Raw genomic sequence first — 18,195 nt, forward strand, 5'->3', positions numbered from 1 at the left:
TTGAATGTTCTTCCAGTTTGACCTATATAAAACACTCTTGATATTTCTTAAACTGAACTTTTATCTTTGTTATTCATAAACTTCTTTCAAAGCTTGACTGCATAACTTTTTTGATAATGAAGAATGTATTAGACCGCTATCGTAATCATTGTTGACGGCTATTTGCTTTATTATATTCAGTTCTTTATTGTCTGTGGATTATACTGTTGAAAGCTGCTACCTTATGCTGATATGGGTGAGTGGACGAATTATGAATGATAATATCTGTATGTGCCGGTTTACGATAAATTGAAAAATCATGTCTGTTGTTAACTTTTGTTATTGTCAAATCCAAAAAATTTATAGAGTCGTGGAGGAGTGTGGAGAGAATTGATGAACTTCAAAAAGTTAGTCGACTGTCATGAGCAACAGGAACAGGAACGACCAGACCTTAGGGCCGGGACTTTTTAGCCCAGGTTACACCAGTATTTCAAATTATAATAACCTGATGATTGATAATGTCACATTTTAGGAACAAAGTCCTTCAATTGGATATGTTTACGCATCAACTTCACTTGAAATATCGAATTAATTACCAATTTCAACATTAGGAAATAAGAAGGAAACTTGTTCAATTCCATTTGGTCATTGGATAGATGAAAACATTCCAAAAGGTCGATTTATAAACATTTTGGGATTTCCATTAGTTGGTGTCTGAATTCCGTCTATAATTTCAATAGAGATAGAAAAACTAATTGGATAGTGACAATGATAATAACAATAATATTTATTCAGTAATAGATGCATGTGATTGGCTGTATGACAACAATTTAGGAGCGACATATTTTTCCAGCAATTTTATTGCAGTCATCTAAAGTTTCGAAATTGTTATTGGTTGCTTTGCATCCACCGTAAATAAATTGTTCGCATCCCTTCTCAGCATTATTCCAGAAGTAACGAATAATATATGCCTCGCAGACATATCCGGGTTTTGTATGGGGTTGGTCACAATCTGAAAAAGAAAAACGATGCGTAAGGTGCATATCGAATGTTATAATAATCATGGTTATTTTAGATTTCCATCATACGTAGAGATATACGTATTTAAGACACCTATAATAAGAAATTTATTCATTTATTCATACAACAGGAAAACACAGTTCATAACATCATAGAATGATAGCAAAATAAATAAAAAACATGATTGACACATAAATATATTTGACTAGCTTTTACCTGGGGCTTCGCTCACATTTATGCCTATAAATAAGTGTCAGTACAATAGAAATGAATCAATCTGAGAAATATATTTTAATGCTTGGTCGGGATTATCAATTTTTAAAAATGATTACATACGATGAAGTTTCGAAAATTATATTAATCCAGTCATTTAAGCTTAAATTAGGTAAGAATCTCGGAATTCGAGATACCCAGCTGTAAGTCTGTAAATACTTGTATATTGACACCCTAAAAGTTGTCTCAAAATCTACATATGGTAGGGTGTAAGCAACTATTAAATTTCAAGGTCAAAGATCACAAAAATCGGTTTTTTGCGCTTTTTTTGGAAATATCTCATTTCCTATGGGTTTTTTGCTATTTGTATTCATTATCAATATTGTAGAATGCAAAATTCTCTACAAATTTTGTTTTTAAAATTTTTTTATACGGTGAACCGATTTCGAGATAGAGGGCAGAGAGCGCGCGGTCGCAGCATCACTTCAGGTCAACCGGTGCCTCCGGTCGAAAACGCGCCATATATAGTTGATGAACTATCGATAAATCAATGATTATAAATATTTGTCAATTTTTATTAACTATTATATTATTTTATCACTTTCTTCATGCATTAAATCTATATCTATTCAGTAATACTGATAACCGTTTACTAAAACGTTCATTATTGATGGCGGATTTTTTCTTCATCATGTTGTATGGAGCAGAGAAGATACTTTTTCTATTATTTTTGATAAATACATGAATTATTTACAAAGGCATTACAGTTCCAATATAATTGTTGTATTTGACGGATATTCAGACTACAGTAAGAAGGTAAAAGCTATGGAGCAGCAGAGAAGACCTGCTGCACTTTCAAAAACGTATGAAGTTTGTTTCGATGAAACAATGGTTGTACCAGTTACTCAAGAAAAATTCTTATCAAATCGAAATAACAAAGATAAGTTCATTAATATGTTAATTGAAAAATTACAAGCTGCAAATATTACTACTAAACAAGCCAGAGATGATGCGGATGTTCTTATTGTTGAAACTGCAATTGAAGAATCAAAGTCTAAAAAAACTGCAGTTATAATAGGACAAGATATTGATTTACTTGTCATTTTAATTGGGCGTACACTGTCTTACGAACAAGAAATTTTCTTTAAAAAAGTTGGGAAAGGTAATGTAAAAACGGAGATATACTCGACTAAAAGTTTTGATAACTATCCTCATTTTAAAAAACATATTTTATTTCTGCACGCATTAAGTGTCTGTGACACAACTTCTGCGCTTTTCAAAAAGGGAAAAAAATCATTTTTAAAAGTTTTTGAGAAACTGACAAATTTGGATGAACTAGCTGCAGCATTTGAGAAAGAAAATTGTTCGGCCCAGAGATTATTAGAGAGTGGAACTCAAACCTTATTGGCAGTCTATAATGCTCCGAAATCTGTGAAAAGTCTCGATCATCTTCGTTATATGCATTACGTCAAGTCTACAAAACTTAATAAACCTGTGCAGCTTTCAAATATTCCACCAACAATTCATCAACATTTCAACCGTGTATATTATCAAGTTCAAACTTGGTTAGGACATGATTTGGAACCCCAGGTATGGGGTTGGGCAATGCGAAACGATTTTCTGGAGCCTATCATGACAATTTTACCACCTGCTCCAGAAGATTTGCTGAATACAATTTTCTGCAACTGCAAGAGTGGTTGTGGTTCACGATGCGGATGCAGGAAAGCGGGCTTGCAATGCTCTTTAGCTTGTGGCCAATGTAATGGGCAAGCTTGTCTCAATGCTCTACCATATCAGAGCGACATTAACGAAGATGGAACCTTTGACCCCGAAACCATGGAAGAACTTGAGACAAATGTCGTTGAAGACGATAATGAAGACCAGTTTGAAATTTACCAGCAGCCAGAAGACGATGAAGAGGAAGAAGATGATTAAAATTATAAATTGTAGTTTTTGTACCCGTTATTCCATTTCTTTACTTTCAATAAAAATAAATGTATTCAATGATATTTTTTAATAAAAAGATTAATTCATAATTTATTTTTTTTTTCATCATGTAAGAAGTTATAAATATTAATTAGGTTGAAATTCAAATATAATTCCTATATTTTCATTAACAATTCTGCAATTACATGGGCAGGTAAGTGTTGTTAAATAAATTAATACTGAATAAAAAGTAGATAAGTTAGGAAAAAAATGATAAAATATAATATAATAGTTGATAAAAATTAACAAATATTCATAATCATTGATTTATCGATAGTTCATCAACTATATATGGCGCGTTTTCGACCGGAGGCACCGGTTGACCTGAAGTGATGCTGTGACCGCGTGCTCTCCGCCCTCTATCTCGAAAACGGTTCACCGTATAAAAAATTTTTTTGAACAAAATTTGTAGCAAATTTTGTATTCTACAATATTGATAATAAATACAAGTAGCAAAAAACCCATAGGAAATGAGATATTTCCAAAAAAGCTCAAAAAACCGATTTTTGTGACCTTTGACCTTGAAATTTAATAGTTGCTTACACCCTATCATATGTAGGTTTTGAGACAACTTTTAGGGTGTCAATATACAAGTATTTACAAACTTACAGCTGGGTATCTCGAATTCCGAGGTGAACTTACTATAATGACTGGACTATACATTTTTTTAATCAGAAGAATCATGAAATACAAGTCAATTAACAGAATTAAGCTTATTAAAAGAGATAAGGAAAAAAACACCTCAAAAGTGATGCTTTGTTCCCTCCTGTTCATAAAAGAGGACACGTGAAATTGGGGACACGTGTGAATCGTTGTATTCATTCCACGTGCCACTATAAGGGTGTCTGAAATATGCTGTGTAATGCCCATTGCAGGTAGTCCCACTGTGATTCAAAAATGCATATAGATTGTAACGACAAGGAACCACATTGTCTGCTGCATAATTGCTCATATCTTATTCTTCTAAAGAACACTCAATGGCAACACTCAATTTGCCTCTGAATCTTTCCGTTGAAGAGAATCTTTTTAAATGAATTATTAAAATACGGGAAAACTTATGGATCGATAGGGACTTTTCTTCTTTCCTTGCACCTCGAACAAGTTGGTTTTTCATCTCCATCCAGGGTGTCCTCTTTTGTGAAGAAATTCAATCTTTCTGACAAACTCAATTGTCGAGTTCTTTGTGTTATAGGGAGAGACAAATCCCAGAAAGGATCGAAGGTTACTGATGAGAATCCACAGTGTGTGCACTTCATAGTGCACACACGAAATTGTCTTCTATCTTAGAGTTGTTCATGTTCATGTATCTCAGCCAGGACTCTTGCGCTTTTCCGCTGTCGCTCAATTTTTCGTCAATCTCCGTAAAGATCGGTTTAGATTTCTCAGTAATTCCATTGAGGTTCTCATGTGAACCTTCTAAAAGAAATCGAAGGAATTCCTGGGGGTCTTGATGGAAAGATCCCATGAATCGAGGGGCAAATCTTTGAATCTGACGTTTAAAGTAGGCAGTGTTTATTACTCTATCAGATGAAACTTCTGACCACAATTCCTTGATAACTTCTGCGAACGCTTTGAATAAAGCACCTTCATACTAGAATGCTAGATGATGTTAAAGTAGCTAGATTTTGACATTTTGTTCACAAACAATTTTTTTATATTAAATAAAAATATTTTTTTCAATAACATGCGTACCTGCGTGCCTTCAGAACATGCGTACAAAATTTCTTGATGATAGGTTGAGTAGTTTTCGCGTGAAACCGTAACAAAAAAACTTACATTCGCAATTATAATATTAGTAGGAATAGAAGGGATGACTTGTAACAAAAATATTAGGTTTTTTAAAAGTTTTGTCCGTTTTTACGAGTCCATTCAAACTGTAATATCTATAATAATAATAATGATATTTATTGGCAAATATACATGTTTTAATGTCACAAGTTCTACGAGGCAATTTCCGAATAAATATAGAAATCCCACAGAAGGATATACTTGTGCGTGGGTTCTGCAGACATTGGAATACTAATAATACAATTTCAAAATTCAAAATATAAAATGGTATAAGTAAATAAATAAAAGGTAAGACGTTTTAACAATATCAGACATATTATTTTGATTATATCTTCAAACTTTCTCTATGAACATGTGAATCAGTCTGGGGAGTATGATTGGAGAGGCAGAACTTCGACGCCCAATTCGTCCCAACTAGCAATTTTACATTTTATAATAGTTATGAAAACGTTTCGGAGAAACAAATTATAAAACTGTTTATCTCCCACAAATGTGTTTATAAACCAATTGTAAGTAGGAAATTGGTACCGTTTTATAAAACATTACAGTCTTTATTGATATTGTGGAATTGGCAGCGATGGTAGTGCGTCCGACTCACGATCGGAAGACCGTGGGTTCGATTCCCGCCTCGACCAGATATTTTTCTCGAGATAATTCATCTGGTTGAAGCTGGAATGATTCTGCAACTGTGTTAGAAATCACACGTTAAAAGGTAAGACCTCGTTAGTCCTCAGCTCGCACAAGTTTCGCAACTTCTGAGAGTTGTCGTTCTTATGGAGGCGACAGCTGATTAACGGAAGAAGAGATTTTTTTTAAAAAACAGATTTTGTAACGCCTTTTACGAACACTACAAAACAGTCTTATAAACATTTCAGCAGTTAATAAAAATGTTTTCTTACACTCTTGAAAAGTTGTTTTGTGGACGATAGCTGGTCGGTCCGACGTGGGTGTTTTTGTTCAGTCACTCAAATCGACCGCCGTGCTGGTCGCTGGTTCAAGCCCCAGACTGAACGATCGATTTTCACTTGCTATCGTCCAATCCGTGTTAGGAATCACACGTTAGAAAGTAAGACCTCGTTAGTCTTTAGCTCGCACTAATTTAGATTTTTGAGAGTTGTCGTTCGTAGGGGTGCGACAGCTGGTTAACGGAAAGACAGATTTCAAACAGAAGACTTCTCTTATTGCACTTTTGCAACATATTCAAGCAAGACAATTTCATAAGAGTTTTTTAGAAGTTCTAAGTGTGCGTTTCGATAGTAAATGCAGCCTAAAACGATAACGATGAAAAATAAAAGTGTAAAAAATGTTTTCTCAAAGGCGCAGGAAGTGATTTTGTATTGAATGCTAGGAAAATATATTAGATATGCACCAACTTAAAACTAACAAAAAGGTTAAAACCATTTCAATAATTTCACTTTTGTACTTATAAAACTGTTAAAAACATTGTTTGTGTTTCAAAGATTGATATTTTTACTGCGAATAACATTTCATTGACAAATATATAGATAGCCTTTTATTAGCAAAATTCAAGCGCGCTACTCACTTATTGATGTTTTAGAAAAAAAATATTGATTTTACAAAAATTCACTCTGTCGATGTATATATTTTCTAGCCGCAAACTCAGGTAGTTCTAAATAATATAATCTATGCACTTTTCAGCTATAAATATCACTATATGTGGGGTATTTCATATTGTTATCATTTTAAAATGGCGTCGTTCTAAATTAGTTGGTATTTTAGCTAAGTACTATGTTACTATTATCAAACTGTTGCGGAACACTTAGTTCTAGGAGTGGATGGTATTGCGGTAGATTAGGATTACTTTTAAAGCTGTAGATTCCTACAATAGTGCTTGAATCAAAATAGGATTTTTCACGTGAAGTTTGGATATATGTTATCCATCAAGATGTTTTGGCAAGAAGCTTCTTTCATCGAATATAAAGGCCAAATTTCGAAAGAGTTTAGAGTTAGCGATTTGAGAGTACCTATATATACATGGTGCTGCACTTAAATCGACGGATTTTATTCATTAATAACCTTTTCCTGTTTTTCGCAAGAGAATAATTGAAGCACTAAGTTACGTGGGAGAGTTTAAAGTGCTTTGTTAGTGTTTCCCTAATACAGGGTGACTCAAAAAGCTTGTGAATTGAATGATTAGAAATAAATTAAAATTGAGAGATTTCAAGATAAGTTATTTCACGACGCACTTGTATGGACTACCCAAAATCCACTCAGATCGATCATTAGCTCCAGAGATTCAGCTACATAAAACTTCTCCAGATTTTTACTGCCAACAATACAACCATTACAAGGAGAAATTTCATTTTTTGCGAAGAATTCAAGGCATTTTCTCAAATGAATATGGGCAATCGGAGTCACAGAGCAAGATGAACTAATTAGTTTTGACGTGGAAAGCCTTTACACCAACGTTCTTGTCGAAGAAGCACTTCAAATCATACAGCGGAAGCTATCCGAAGACATGGAAGATAGAACGAACTCACCTATAGAAGTAATCATGGAATTACTAGGATGCCGTGTATGAAGCTGCTATATCCAACTGAAGGACGAATTTTTCACACGAGATGAAGAAAAGCCAATGGTATCGCTACTTTCACCAGTTATAGCCAACATATATATGGAGTGATTTGAAACTCTGGCCATCGAAGAAGCCCACAAAAATCCCCGAGTCTGGTTGAAATATGTTGATGACACCTTCATAATATGAAACCATAGGAATACAGAACTAGACACCTTTCTGAAGATCATCAACGGCGTAAGGCCTTTCATCAATTGCACAATGGAGGAGGAAGTCCACAACGAATTGCCATTCTTAGACGTATTGGTGAAGAGAACCGACACTAAGTGGGAAACATCTATTTACCGAAAACCCACTCACACGGAACATTATCTGAATCACGAATCCAACCACCACTAATCTACCGAAAGAGGAATCATCAAGACTTTTAGTGAATCGTGCTTTCGGGCTCCGTAATATGAAGGATGGTCTCGAAAAGGAAGGCATCTCCAAATATGATCTCCAAAGTGTTGGTAGGACAAGCAGACTTTGGCTAAAAGACAGCAAGAGACTCGCGAGGAAGAGAAGTCGTCACAACCAGTACTTGCACTTCCCTACATCAGAGGATTGTCGGAGAGGATGATAAGAATTGGGTCTAAGTACAACATCAGAACCTGCTTCAGATCCGGAAACACTATCCGTAGCAGCCTTACAAAAACCAGACCACCAAACGCGGGCTGCGATTCCAAGAATTGCATTTACCGGATACCCTGCGAGTGCGGAAAAAAATATTACGGTAAAACTAAGAGGCCATTGAAAGTCCGCATTGCCGAGCACAAAAAACACACACAGCGAAGGAAAACCAGCGAATCGGAAATAGTGAAGCATCAACATAATATTAAGTGGTCCCAAGTTGAGATTACTCACAAGGAAGAACACTGGTTTAGAAGGAAATTCAAAGAAGCCACATATATGTTGTCCAACAACGCATTCAGCTAAGCTAACGTAGAGATATGCAACATATGGAAACCCATAATGAAGCGGAAAACGGCCAACCCCCGCTAAAAAGATCAGCTACCGCTAATTGTAAATTATTGTTATTTTTAGATATTCATTTTGATTTTACAGATTCTTTCAGGGATTTCAAATCATTTTATATCATACTAGTACTATGTTGCTGTATCGCTGCTGTTCCAATGTTTTGACAGAATCAGAATCAACGAACTTAGGCGTGCGCAGCGTTATAGAACAGTGCTTTCCAAAAATTGTTCTACAGTGCCATCTAGTGGCAAGTTACAGAAAAATTGATAGCCTAAAAACCTCCTCTATGAAAAATTACTTATACATGTCAAGTTTCATCACGATCGGTTGAGCGATGTAGAAGTTTATCAGTTACCAACCAACCAACCAACAAACATCTATTTTTATATATATATATATATATATATATATATATATATATATATATATATATATATATATATATATATATATATATATATATTAGATTAGACAATGGAATTCTAATGAAATTTACTATGAAATATTGGTAACCACCTTCAAACAAACCTTTCAGACACAAACTGGAAGAAAAATTCCTCTCGAAATAACTACTTTCATGTAAACATTGGATTATACGAAAGAAAACATACTTTCGAAACAACTCCATTTTTTTGAATAATGAATTATAAAAAAAAAACTTTTTCCTATTTAGTTTGTACTCCAAAATTTCGTTATGGAGTTGAATCAGATATCATTCACAGGGTTGTTACACAATTTAGTAACAGCTTACAGCGACTAGTAACAAGGGTAGCTTATTTACGTAGATATGATAGAGGAATCGATTTTTTTACTGAAAAATATGCTAGAAGTACGCCCAAAAAAGTTATGAATCTTTAAAAAAGAAAAAGACGTGTAGGTGGCGCCCCCTGCGAGTAAGAGCAATAAGAACATCAGGTTCGAATTCGACACCTCAAAAACCTCCTATCACCAAGTTTCGTTTAATTAAGTTCAGTATTTCAAAAGTTATTTGAAAAAAACGAAAATAAAAATAAAATTTCGACATCCTGTATCTTGGAAACGAAGCGTTTCCGGACATTTATTTATTTGGACAATTCATATTAGAATATTGTGAGGAATTACCTCTTGAAGTTTGTCAAAGTACTTTTGAATCACCCTATATATTGCCACCAATAACATTCCTGCAAGTCAACATCTCAACTCACGATTTTGCACACATACTGAGTTTCAGAAGGCAAATCTATATAAATCCACCAGAAGATGTCAACATTCCAGAATCATTTTCAGTAATTCACGATACTACGTCGTACAAAGTATATCTGTCAACAAACTTCCATGTTTTAAGTACCGTCAACCGGCAATATATCTTCACAATATACTGCTGAGCTTCAAAAACAATTACCTGAGCTTGACACCCTACCTTATCCAGAAACAACCAAAACTTCAAACGAACCATCGCTCCCGTCGCCTGATCATAATGAGTCAGAAATAGGTCGGTCGGTAGCCAGGCGGTTCGACATGGGTGCTTTGTTCACTCACTCGAATTGACTGCCGTGTTGGTCGGTGGTTCGACCCCTAGTCTGAAAGATCGATTTTCACTTGCTATCGTCCAACCCTTGTTAGGAAACACACGTTAAAAGTTAAGATCTCATTAAAGCTTAGTCCGCACAAGTTTCGACTTCTGAGGGTTGTCGTTTGTAGGGGTGTGACAGCTGGTTAACAAAAAAATAGATTTTAAACTGTCATCCTCAACGGCGGATATCAGATGTTTCAGAATAAGACACTCACTTTATTGACTCTTTAGCACTAATCTGGATAACATTACAAGATGAAGCACTAAATTTATTCATAAAATTATGATTTTTATGTCACGAATGAGTTATTGATTTCAAAATAAACTCAATATTTTTTTCTTTCCCTGGAAAATTCCTAAAAATCAATTCCTCTCAATAAAATAGCACTATCAATTTGAACAGATGTACTGTATTGAAATTTCATAACCTTAAAGTTTGTTCTCGTTTGCAAAAATCGCTCGCAAATAGTTGATAAATGAACCCGTGAATCATTTGTGGAAACATTCAAATCTTAAAAATTTTAATTCTCACCTGATCTAGTGAATTCGGCCAACACTTGGTAGAGTAAGAAAGTATATATAAAAAAACATATATATTTGAACATCGCCATCATTAGATTCAATAATGAAAACAAGAATACACTTGCTTCTCAAACTATCGATGAGTAAATGAAGATGTTAGGATTAATCGGGAGTTAAATACTTTGAACGGACAATTGTGTTTTTAAAAAATATTTATTTTATAAATGTACAATTGAAAACGACTTTCTCTATCAAGAGTTACAAATAGAATGAATAAAAATGAACATTAAAATGATCAACGTCGCCTCGCAAGTCCAGATAAGGATTTCTTGAAAAACCGCTGTCAGCAGATCATGTTTCCGTGAGAGCAGCAATCCGTGGGAACGGTCGTTCCATAACTCCTCCCTCCTTGAGTTCAAAAATGACGGAGTCATTTTTGTCTGGAAGGAACCATTTCGATTTCCGGGGTATTATCGTCCTTTTTCGTCTTCCTAGAGCAAAGCCATTTGGGTATGATCTTCTTTCTGATCAGTACGATCAGAATCAGTATCAGTATGATCGATCCGAAGATGATTCCGACGATCAACGTGTTGTTGGTGTTATCGACTACGTCGATCTTTTTCACTGTCGACAACTGTCCTGCCAAGTTGTGGAGCTCGTACATTTCGTTTAAGTTGAGTTTGGAGAAGTTTTGCGTCTCGTAGCCATTCGGGGTTTCCACATTGTTGATATGGATTTTTGGCAGAATCAGAGGTTTTCCTTTTTGAATTTTCATGTTGTTGGAAAACGTCTTATGGATTATTCGGATTTCACATGATTTGGGTATTTTGACGAGTGTGGGGATGCTAACTTCGATATATCGATCAGCTCTGCACTTTGAGAAAATTCTTTCTTCTCGTACGGGAATGATCAGCACTTCCTCTTGGGTGATTTGTTCGGCTATGGATTCGCCTACGTTGATTGGAATGGGTTGGCAATTTGTTGTGATATTGCCTTCAATCAGCTGGGTTGTGCACTGGTCCTGTGGGTAGTAGTCTTCTATACAGAAATATGTTTCCTCCAATAATGGACACAGGTTTGATTCGAATTGATTTTTCGACGCTGCTCGTGCCAAATAGGGATATTTGAGGACATAAATATGGTGGTTTTGGATGATGGGGTACAGGTGATAAAACATAAAAATTTCGTTTCTGATAATTGGAACATGAATTGAGAAAATCAATTTCGTGTTCGAAAATGTAACTTGTGTGCCAAAGAATTGATAGTATGACAAAATATTTTCGAATTTTGGAATTTCGCTTTCATCGTAAATTTGACTCAAGTATTTTATCATTTCTTCCAGATCTGAACTGGATATAATTGAATTATGCAAAGCATTCAATTTTGCGAAGGTAATTGCGTCTTCTAGGTTGTCAATGAATGTTATGATATTTTGGCAGTCCAAAATGATCTGAGAAAGTACACCTTGAAAACTGATATAATTTTTGAGATCGACAATGGTTTTTTGAATGGCAAACTGGAATGTTTTCAAGCTGTTTTCGAGCGCTTCTTGATTTGAATTGAGCGTTCGAATGGTTCGATTATAGTGATTGATTAATTGTTTTGATAGAGAGGTTTGAAGATTCAATTCGTGAATGATATTTTCTTGATTTTTTTCCAATATTGCAATGGTTTGATCGTAACGCTTTCCATCATCAGCGTCAAGTGTTCCGAAAAGCCATTTATTGATTTTGCCGATTCCATTGATCATGCCACGTTTAACACGAATATGTGGTTGAAGGTTGTCTAGTTTTGTCTGAGTTGTTTGAATGAGATATTCAGTTCTCTGAAGCATATTTTCGGATAGACCATGGTAGGAAATTGGATTGGTAACGTTTTCCTTATTGAAATTATTTTTGATTATACTGAAATATATTTTTAAGTTATTCAATTGATTGATAATTGGACTCAAATCGATGTAGTAAAGAAATGTATGTTTACTATAGATAATTTTGGCGTTGCCTAATTGTATGGGAAGAATGGGGTTATGAATGGTATTGATTTGAATGTCTTCGTCACATAGTACTTGAAGTACGTGAAGTATTAGGGTCAGGGTTGGTAACCTCATTTTCGTCAGTTCCCTGTAACAAAGTTTTTTTGTTAGTCATGGGCTTTCGGGCAATATTTTTGTGATAGGTTCCTTTGTTGGTTTTTAACTTTATTTTTGTTTCCTTGAGTATTTTAGTCTTATTGAATTTGGGTCGGTCTTTTTGTCGTGCTTTGGTCCTGATATATGCTACTTGTTGATCAGAAAAATCAGGGGGTTCATCTCGGTTTTCATTTCTCTTTTCTATACATTTTTCTTTGGTTTGTTGGTTTGTCTGTTGTATAGATTGGTACAATTTTTGGGTAGTGTCTTTATGGGCTTGAACGTATTCTGAAATAATGATATGATCACTGAGATCGAATGGATTCGTATTATTGATGTGACCTTTCACTACTTCGAACGGGGTGAATTTTGTGACACTATGAATTGAGTTATTATATCCTAGGAGGGCACGTTTCATTAATTGCTCAGGGGAAAGATTCTTGTTTTCCTCTCTCAAGCATCGATAATGTTCGATCAAGGTCGAGTGAAACCTCTCCACAGGGGAATTGGAATTGCTATTTTTGGGAGTTGTATAATGAAGTTCTATTCGATATAATTTACAAAAGTTTTCTAGTTCTTTATTTTTGAACTCAGTACCAGAGTCAGTGGTAATTTTTAGCGGTAATCCATGATGAGAAATGAAATTGAGAAGGTTTTCGAGAACTAGGACACCGGTAAGGGCTCTTAAGGGGTATGCTTGACCATATCGAGAAAAGGAATCGATAATTGTAGTAAAACTTTCGTTCGATATCGTGAATGTATCGATATGAATATGTTCGAATGGTTTTGAAGTGGTAGGAGTGAGATTGAATTTTATGATTGGGGGATTTCGATCATATTTATTCTTTTGACATATTCCGCAGTTATTGACAAAATTTTGGATATCATCAATCATTTTAGGCCAATAAAAACGTGAACTCAGAGATTGTTTCATTTCATTGATACCTCTGTGACACGTTTTTTTCGTATGGTAAAGTTGAAGTTTTTCCTCTTGGTCATTTGATGTTTCTACATCAGTAAGGAATGTGGGACATTCGACAATTTTGAAAGAGGAATTTTTGAAAAGGTATTGAATCGTATTGCTGAAAAGCCTTCGCAATGAAGGGTCCTTAAAGTGAAGTGCGTACGTTTGTTTTGGATCAATGTATTCTTTGAGTAATTTGACGATGTTATTTTTGATGTTTTTTCTCGGTAGTGTGACATATGACCGAAAATTTTCAAAAACTTTTTCGATCTTGCACTTCAATTTTTCTATATCCCCAAGTGTGATAATTAACTGGTTTTTATATGTATTTATAGCCCGCTCTGAAATGGGAATATTACATATAGGATCTTCAAGTGAAGTGTGAACAGTTTCTGAGTCAGAATTTTCTTCTTTTTCTTTTGGAGGAATGATTTGAATGTCAGAAATTATATTGATTTTCTGTGGATTTTTCGGGGGTTCGATAATTTGGAGAACGGTCTCGTCCAATTCGGGGATTTCTTCGGGATTTGTCAATATGTCTCTGATTATTTCGTCGACGTCACCTGGATTATTTTGAATGGATAAAGTTTCAAGGGCATTCAAATCAACGTTGGAAGGGTTTCTAGAAAGGGCATCAGCTGCTTGATTTGACTTGCCTTTTTTATACTGTATGACGTATTCAAACTCTTCGAGTTTTAAACGCCAGCGTACCAACCTAGAGTTGGGTTCTTTCAATGAAAAGAGCCACTGAAGAGGTTTGTGATCGGAAAATATTGTAAACTTTCGACCGAATAAATAGGGCCGGAAATATTTACAGCTCCAGACAATGGCAAGAAGTTCTTTTTCGATTGTCGAATAATTGACTTCTGCTGGGTTCAGTGTCCGGGAGGCATAGCATATTGGGTGGTCATTTTGGGATAATATGGCGCCTATTGCGAAATTTGAGGCGTCCGTGGTCAGTTCGAATGGTTTCTCGAAGTCAGGATATGCTAGAACAGGTTCAGACATAAGTATTGATTTGCATGTATTGAAGCAATCAATAAAGTCTTTCGTGTGCTCTACTTTTTCATTTTTCTTAAGACATTTGGTCATGGGTTTTGTGAGTCTGGCGAAATTCTTAATAAATTTCCGATAATAGCCCAATAGTCCCAAAAATGATTTTATATCTTTTTGAGTCTTTGGAATTGGGAAATTTTTGATAGCCGTGATTTTTAGGGGATTAGGTTTGATACCTTCCGGTGTAATCACATGTCCTAAAAATTCGACTTCTTTTCGAAGGAATTCCGATTTATCTAATTGAATTTTGAAACGAGCTTCACGCAATTTGGAAAATACCAATTTGAGGTTTTGAATGTGCTCCTGAAGTCCGGTGCTGAAAATGATGATGTCATCCATGTAGACCATGCAGATTTTATTTTGCAAGTCTTTGAGGACCTCATCCATTACTCGTTGAAAGCTTGATGGTGCGTTTTTGAGACCAAACGGCATCCTCAAGTACTCATAATGACCATGGTCCACATTAAATGCGGTTTTTTCGATAGAATTTTGGGCCATTTCAATTTGGTGGAACCCACTGGCCAGATCGAGGGTAGTAAAATATTGAGCACGTCCCAATTTATCCAATATGTCATAAATATTGGGGATTGGGTATCGATCATCTATAGTTTTTTCGTTGATTTTACGATAATCAACAACTATTCTCCATTTTTGTTTACCGGATGAATCGAGTTTTTTGGGCACGATCCAAATGGGGGACGACCACGGGCTACAGCTGGGTCGTATGATATTTTTCTCAAGCATATCGTTGATCTGACGTTGGACTTCTTGTCTGTGAACGTATGGATACCTATATGATTTGGTGTGTACCGGTATTTCATCTGTAGTCCTTATCTCATGTTTGATTTTTGAAGTAAATGTCAACTCATCTCCTGGTTTGAGAAAGATATCCGAATATTCTTTGCATACTCTGATTATAGCGGTCTTTTCCTCTGAATTCATGTGGTCAATGCGAATTAAGTCTGCGATATTCAGGTCGGCTTCGTTTGATACGGAGTGGTCATCTGTCTGTCTGTCGGGGTTTGTGAAAGATTCGAGGGTGAATATTTCGTATGTCGAGAATACAAATTGGGTGACAGGTAGGGGTTCAAGTAATTTTACTGAAATCGTTTTATTGGTGGGGTTTTGAATTTCAATCGGGGCATATCCGTTTTTGGCAATAGTCAATATTTGGGGAATAATGAGATTATTCATAGTTCCTTCGATTGTCAAAATTTCGCCTTCGTACACACTCACTGGCAGATTTTTTATCATCTTTTCCAGTGGGTTTACTGAAAAGGAAACACTGAAATCTGAAGGTTGTCTGAATTTGAAAGGTATTTCAGTATTTTTTCCTATCAATTTCTTATTAATCAAATCGATATTGAGGTTCATGTTTATTAAATCTGTCAGTCCTAAAACGCCATCGAAATAGTCATGAAAATCGAATAAGATGAAATCAATTTCATAATCCGTATTGAATTCAGAAAAGGCTGGTATTGAAGCTTGATATCTGACCTTTCGACAACCAGTTGCCGTTTTTATAATGGTATTGGAGTGATATATTTTATCTGGAAATAATTTTTCAATTATCGAAGGTTTGATTATCGATCGAGAGCTTCCCGTATCGATAAGTAGTTTTAATTTTGGGTTTTTGGTTTCTACATATGGTAAGGCATTATTGCATGAGAGATTAATTTCAGCTAGGTCGATTGGTCTCGTTGGCTCGCCGTCTGAAAATTTGCGATTTCGTCAGGGTCTAAAATGTCATCGTTTGAGATACAAGGTGGTTGTTGATCGAATTCATTTTCGAAATTATTGCCTTGATCAGGGCTTTCGTCTGTATTGGGGTGTTCGTAATATTGATATTGGTTGGTAGGTTGATCATAAAAATCAATCGGGTTTTCATATTCATTTGAAAATAATTCCTCTGATATGAAATTTGGGTTTTGATTCTGTTGGAAGAATCGTGGTTGGTTTTGGAATTGGTTTGAACCATATTGCGTTCTGAAGTTGGTTCTGGGGTCTTGCCGGTATTGAGGAATTTGTTGGTGGGACATCCTAGTGGGGTTTCTAGAAGTAGTCGACATGGGTTCAGGTTTTGGCAGTTGATTTGAAGGAATTTGTTTGGGTTTGAAGACATTTTGAGGGGTACCAAACACTTCTCGATTAGTAGGATATTTCCGGGGTGGTAGTTGCCTGGGTTGGACATTTATTGGTTGATTGGGCCAAATGGGTCTCGGAGAGAAGTTTGGGTTCGAAAAATTGGTGTTGGGATAATTGAATTGTCTCTGTGATTGATTTGGTATTGTTTGTTGAACGGTGGTGTTCGTTGGGACATTGGTCATGTGGGTATGTCTGTTGGTATGAGTATTGAATTTGGTTCTATAGTTATCTTGGGCGGTGCCATATAACTTTTCAAAATTTTCGTATTCGTTCACATACGCCATTGCGTCTTCAAGAGAATTTGGGTTTTTTAGATGTAAATTATTTCTGAGAATACCTGTACATCCAGCAATGAATGTACCAAGTGCAACCTTATCATAATGTGTTATTTGACAAAGTTTCTGTTCTCTACTCAAATTTGAATCATTACTGATTCTCTGTACCACGCTACTTCTAATCAGTTGCAACCTACTTCCGAAACTGAGTAAGTCTTCGCCTTTATGAGGTCGACTCCTCGTTAGTTCCAGAACGAGACAATCTATATTCCTACGGTCAGAAAAACACTGTTTCAGAGCATTTTTCAGACTTGCCCAAGTATTGAGTTCTGGTCGATTTCCAACCATATATTCTGCTTTCCCGATCAATTTTTCCTGGATGCATTCAAAGACATGTTCGTTCAAAGATGGATCGTTGAATGTTTCATAGGTATTAATCAATGAATCGCACCTATCAATAAATTTATTAAGTGTGTTACTGTCACCATCGAAAGGTTTCAGGTTATTAAGTCGAGACTTGAAAAGATCCCAGTTCATTTGAACATTCTGTTGCTGTGGTGGAGCCATTGTTATTATTGGTAATAGTAGTTCAGGTTCGGAATTACTTTCGCTAACTACTGAATTTTCTTGTACTGATAAATTGCCTAGTCTATTCAAAATATCGTCAAGTTCGTTCATGAATCAATATTCAATCAATAATTCTGTATTATTGACTTCAGATTCGAATTTATTGAAATTTCTTAACAAAAATTCACAAAATTGATTTTTTTTCTCTTCTTAAATTACTCGTCTAGAATAGACACCGATTTTGTTCGCAATGAACTGCCTTAAATTATCTTCACCGAAATCCTTATGCAGAGGGTTCAGTAAAGGCGAAAAGGAAATTTGGCACTTACAGTTATTTTGGTGGTCCAAAATCTTGTAGTCTCCAGTTCCTCCTCCAATGATTCTTTGTAGCCTCCAGAAGTAGGGTCGTTCCTTGGTCCGTCCGGTACAATCCTCGATGGATCA

At 35.5% G+C, this 18,195-nt stretch overlaps 1 long non-coding RNA gene across 1 annotated transcript; it reads right to left on the reverse strand.

The window, feature by feature from the left end:
- Positions 1 to 790: 790 nt before the first annotated feature.
- LOC111509493 (uncharacterized) lies at positions 791 to 8,912 on the reverse strand. The gene is made up of 2 exons (XR_012465563.1): positions 6,530 to 8,912; positions 791 to 991 (listed from the first exon to the last, which is right to left on the reverse strand). It is a non-coding gene; the product is annotated as an uncharacterized lncRNA (long non-coding RNA).
- Between the last annotated feature and the right edge of the window lie 9,283 nt (positions 8,913 to 18,195).

This window comes from Leptinotarsa decemlineata, unplaced genomic scaffold, assembly GCF_025532065.1.
Source record: "Leptinotarsa decemlineata unplaced genomic scaffold, Ldec_3_MD MMD2_tig00001393_RagTag_RagTag, whole genome shotgun sequence".
NCBI classification, from domain to species: domain Eukaryota; kingdom Metazoa; phylum Arthropoda; class Insecta; order Coleoptera; family Chrysomelidae; genus Leptinotarsa; species Leptinotarsa decemlineata.